Genomic DNA, 6,000 nt, shown 5'->3' with positions numbered 1-6,000 from the left:
ATGCTAGACTAGGACTAAGGATCTAGGAGTGATGCCTTATGTGCCTGCTTTATGTGTTTCAGTTGTATGAGAATTGCATGCTAGTATTAAGTAGACATCGAGTAGGATAGCCTGATTAGGTTATGCCTGGTAATATGAGCTTAGCATTGTATGCTAGTACAGCTCCTGTAAGCAGATAGCGTTGATTAAGATTGCTACCCTTGTCTGAATGTTGCTTACTTCGTGCTTTGTGGGACTCTGAATAATGAGGAGTTAGCCATTAGGCGAATACGTCACGTCACATGTGATCAGGGTTAAATAATCTTAGAGTGTCGGATTTGATCCTACTGCATAGCTCTTGTTTGAGTCCAACGGTTGTAGGGACGAGTCGGGTACTCAAAGGATTATCTGAGCCTCATCACATGTGATGGTATTCGAGTAGTGGCTAATTAGCATTACAAGGAGCCCTGCAGCAGCTGAGGACTGGATAGAGTAGAGTCATAGATTTCCCTAGGGCAAGCCTAGGATGAGTATAGCAGTGATCAGCCATAGTGAAAGGGATCTGGTGGAGTCGAGGCAGACCTTGAAGAAGGTACGGATAGATGTGGAAGGTAGTATGGGCCTGTACTACTGCAAGCAGAGGATCCGTACCCGAACCAAGGGAGGCCAAGATGAGACTAGGGAACTTGTGGTAGATGTGATCCCTCAAGAAGTAGTAGTATCACTAATCGTTATTATTTCTATATTGGAGAATGGTGGTATTATGATCGAGGCTAGTAGTGGGCAGTTCAGGGGAGGGATCGGGTTCCGAGCCGGTAGACGAGGGGCTACGTGAGTTCATCACGTCAGAGATTACCAGAGGCATCCTAGAGTCGACCCCCATTATCTTTGGGTCGATCAAGGAAGGGATCATCAAGTTGATGGAGAATCGCCTCAGGGTGTTCAGAAGTGACATGGCATCTAGCCAGTCGGGATCTCGCACGCTGTCCTTTAAGGACTTCAGGGGTAGTGGTGCGCCGGATTTCCACGGGGTGAAGGACCCCAGTGTTGCCAGGCGATGGATTGCAGACATCGAGTCTGTATAGTTGACTAGCTTCTGCCCCGAGGGGTCGAAGGTGAGGTATCCAGCAGGGTGTTTACGAGACCGAGCTCGAGATTGGTGGGAGTCAGTGGGTGACTCGTTGGGAGCCTCAGCTATCGAGGCTATGACCTGGTCGGACTTTGTGACCAAGTTCAGGGTAGAGTTTGCACCAACTGTTGAGCTTCAGCAGCTGGCCAGGGAGTTTTTGGACATGAGACAGACGACGGAGACCGTGGCGGAGATCACCGCCAAGTTCCAGAAGAGGGCACTGTTGGTGCCCCAGTATGTGGGCGATGAGGACATGAGGAAGACCCGCTATCATGACATGCTCTGGGCTGATATCTGGGAGCACGTTAGTTTTTCAGCTTGCCCCACCTTGGACTCCATGATTGCCAGGGCGAGGGAGAGGGAGATAGATTTGGAGCATATCCGGGAACGGAAATCAGAGGAGGGACAGACAGGAGGGGCTTCGGGGAAGAAGCCCAAGGGATCAGATGGTAGGCAGAAAGGCCAGTCAGGACCGAGCCGCTGCAGGAAATGCGACAGGCCGCACGAGGGGGCGTGCAAGTTAGGATCATCAGGCTGCTACAAGTGCGGCAAGTCTGGGCACTATAGCAGGGATTGCACTGCTCCGGCACCAATTATTCAGACATCGGAGTTGTTGTGTTTCCACTGCAACCAGAGAGGCCACAAGAAGGCCAATTGTCCCCAGTTGACAGCTACAGCGCCGGTGAAGGCGCCAGCTCCAGCAACCCTGCGGATCACAGATGGCCGGTAGGGCAAGGCAGAGGCTCCAGTGGTGAGGAGCCGGGCATTTCAGCTGACCACCGAGGAGGCACGCACAGCACCCGATGTGGTGATGGGTATGATTCTTTCCCTCTCATTTATTTATATGATGTTATGATATTGACATGTGCTCGGTATATGTATATATGTGTTAGGATCGTTCCATGTGAACGGTATCCCGGTTCAGGTGTTGTTCGACTCGGGTGCATCCCGATCATTTGTGCCCCTGCGCTTAGCAAGAAGTTTCCTGAGTCTTTGGGCATGTTGGATTGCCCTTTGGAGGTAGAGATTGCTGATGATCGATCGGTGCGAGCATCGATGGTGTTTCGGGATTGCGTATTGCATTTGTTTGAGGAGCGCTACTTGGTAGATTTGGTTCCCATTTCGTTGCGTGGGAACAAGGTGATTATAGGCATGGATTTGTTGAGCCCTAATGGAGCGGTGATAGATTGCGCACAGCAGCTAGTGCGAGTCCGGACCCCAGGTGGGGGAGAGTTAGTGATTCATGGCGAGAGGCCACAGTGTGGACCCTCAGTCTATTCAGCAGCGAGGGCTAGATGATACCTTCAGCAGGGATGCGCAGGATATGTCGCGTACGTGATGGATACCCAGGAGGCGGGTAAGGCGACAGTGAGCGAGGTTCCGGTGGTGCGAGATTTCGAAGATGTCTTCCCAGAGGAGCTTCCTGGGATACCTCCGGAGCGACATGTGGAGTTTAGGATTGACCTCGTTCCTGGTGCGGCTCCGATAGCTAAGGCACCGTATCGGCTGGCTCCGCCTGAGATGCAGGAGATGTCTACGCAGCTGCTGGAGCTGCTAGACAAAGGATTCATTAGACCAAGTAGTTCACCTTAGGGAGCCCCGATTCTGTTTGTGAAGAAGAAGGACGGGTGGCACTGGATGTATATAGATTACCGGGAGCTAAACAAGGTAACGGTGAAGAACCATTACCCACTCCCGAGGATTGATGATCTCTTTGACCAGCTTCAGGGAGCATCTTGGTTCTCCAAGATTGATTTGCGTTCGGGTTATCATCAGATGAGGGTCAGGGAGGAGGATACGCAGAAAACCGCATTTCGGACGCGCTATGGCCACTATGAGTTCGTGGTGATGCCGTTTAGGCTCACCAATGCTCCTGCCGCATTCATGGACCTCATGAACCGCATATGCAGACCGATGCTGATCGGTCTGTGATAGTCTTTATCGATGACATCTTGGTTTATTCCAAGACGTAGGAGGAGCATGAGGAGCATTTGAGAGAGGTATTGGAGACCCTGAGGAGGGAGAGCTTGTATGCCAAGTTCTCCAAGTGTGAGTTTTGGTTGTGCGAGGTGCAATTTCTCGGACACCTTGTCAACCAGAATGGGATTCTGGTCGATCCGGCCAAGGTCGAGGCCGTGATGCGGTGGGAGGTTCCGAAGTCTCCATCTAAGATTCGGAGTTTCCTGGGATTAGCAGGCTACTATCGGAGGTTCATTCAGGATTTCTCCAAGATAGTCGTGCCCCTATTGCAGCTGACGAAGAAAGCCGTAGTCTTTCGGTGGGGACCCGAGCAGCAGGCTGCATTTGAGACACTGAGACAGAGATTGTGCGAGGCGCCGATCTTAGCCCTGCCAGAGGGCGTAGAGGATTTTGTGGTTTATTGTGACGCGTCCATTTCAGGGTTGGGCGCGGTACTGATGCAGAGGGGGCATGTCATTGCCTACGCTTCGAGACAGCTCAAGCCTCACGAGGCGAACTACCCGACACATGATCTGGAATTGGGGGCGGTGGTTTTTGCCCTCAAGATTTAGCAGCATTACCTCTACGGGGTTCGATGTACCATCTACACGGACCACGAGAGTTTGAGGTACCTCATGGATCAGCCGAATCTGAACAAGAGGCAGCGTCGATGGTTGGACGTGGTGAAGGATTATGATTGCGAGATCCTCTACCACCCGGGGAAGGCCAATGTAGTGGCCGATGTGCTTAGCCGCAAGGCGGCGCCGATCAAGGACGTTTGCATGAGGATGACCGTAGTGACTCCCCTATTGGAGCGAATTCAGGAGGCTCAATAGGAAGCTATCAAGGAGGAACATCGGAAAAGCGAGCGTGTGGTGGGTCAGGTTTCCTCCTTCGATTATGATAGCCGAGGACTATTGACACTACACCACAGGGTGTGGGTGCCGTATCACGAAGGCGTGTGCCAAATCTTGATGGAGGAGACGCACAAGTCCTGATTCTCTATTCATCCCGGGGCGACGAAGATGTATAGGGATCTTTGTCTAGATTATTGGTGGCCCTGCATGAAGCGGGATGTGGCATGGTACGTCGAGCTGTGCTTGACCTGCAGGAAGGTCAAGGCCGAACATCAGGGACCGCATGGGAAGATACAGCCGTTGGACATCCCGTTATGGAAATGGGAAGATATCACGATGGATTTTATCACGAAGCTTCCCAGGACCGCGTGTGGAGTATATTCGATTTGGGTCATGGTGGATCGATTGACCAAGAGTGCTCACTTTATCCCGATTCAGGAGAGTATATCGGCCGAGAAATTGGCCGACATCTATATCAGGGAGATCGTGGCGCGGCACGGGGTGCCAGTATCGGTTATCTCGGACAGGGATGTGCGTTTTACTTCTAGGTTTTGGAAGAGATTTCATGACGAGTTGGGCACTCGTTTGCATTTTAGCATCGCCTTCCACCCGCAGAAGGATGGTCAGAGCGAGCGGACCATCCAAAATTTGGAGGATATGTTGCGGGCATGTGTGCTAGATTTCCGTGGCAGCTGGGATACCTATCTTCCCTTGGCCAAGTTCTCATACAATAACAGCTACCACGCGAGTATTGACCGTCCCCCATTCAAGATGTTGTACGGACGGAGGTGCAGGACCCCGATATGCTGGGGTGAAGTTGGCCAGAGGATCATGGGGAGCACCGAGGTGGTGCTCAAGACGACCGAGAGGATCCAGAAGGTTCGGAGCAGGCTTCAGACTGCTTAGAGTCGGTAGAAAAGTTACGCCGACAAGCGTCGATCCGACTTGGAGTTCCAAGTCAGGGATATGGTTCTCCTGAAGGTGTCTCCTTGGAAAGGCGTCATTCGATTTAGGAAGCGGGGAAAGTTGGGCCCGAGATTTATCGGACTGTTCAAGGTTGTAGCCCGGGTGGGCAAGGTGGCGTATAGGCTGGATCTGCCAGTCGAGCTCAGCCAGATCCACAGCACTTTCCATGTTTCTCAGTTGTGGAAGTGCTTAGTGGTCGATTCAGCAGTAGTGCCGTTGGAGGATATTCAGGTTGATGACAGCCTGAATTACATTGAGCGCCCAGTCGCAATCCTCGATAAGAAGTCGAAGGATTTGAGGAACAAGAGCGTGGAACTAGTGAAGGTGCAATGGCAACACCGCAAGGGTTCGGAGTGGACTTGGGAGCCGGTAGAAGAGATGATGGAGCATTACCCCGAGCTGTTTCAGGATCGAGCAGCAGACTTCGAGGACGAAGTCTAAAATAAGTGGGGGAGATTTGTAACACCTGGTTCCTGGTACGTAAGATATGTCTGAGTATTTTGTGTTTTTGGCCGTGGACTCGGCGAGTTGGACGCTCGACTCACCGAGTAGAGACGAGACTTGGGGCACGGTTAAGTTGGCGACTCGACGAGTCCATATTATGGACTCGGCGAGTCCGCGCTGTCTGATGAAACCATAATTTCCAAGGGTTTGCACCCTAATTAAACGACCATTTGCGCCCCAATTCCGCCCCATTCACCCTCAGAAGCTCTCCGTACGTTCTAGCTCTTGTTCTTGTAAGTTTGAGGCTTTTTAGTGTGTTTTCTTGAAGAATTTGAGAAGGAAGTGGAGTGGATCAAGAGGAAGGGAAGGAAGCCAAGCATCTTCGTGCTCTCTCAGTAGTCTCTTGGAGGTATAACTCGTTTTCCCTCTGTTTCTATGCTTATTACTCCATTAAAGACCTCCTTGAACCATGTACCAAGCTTGGTTGTGCATTGTTGGTTGATTCAAGTTGCTAGCCTATAGATATATACCTTATTCAATCCCTGGAGCTTGGGTCTACTGCCTTTATGGAGTCATATTGCACACAAGCCCTAGATCTACCCCTTTTGTTGCACTTTAAGCCTTAGAACCTTTATTGGTGGTGATCTACACGTAAAGTTGGAAACT

The sequence above is a fragment of the Lactuca saligna genome, chromosome 4 (genome assembly GCF_052625555.1).
Source record: "Lactuca saligna cultivar CGN05327 chromosome 4, ASM5262555v1, whole genome shotgun sequence".
NCBI lineage: Eukaryota > Viridiplantae > Streptophyta > Magnoliopsida > Asterales > Asteraceae > Lactuca > Lactuca saligna.
The sequence above is the reverse complement of the archived record's forward strand: the minus strand, read 5'-3'. Positions refer to the sequence as shown.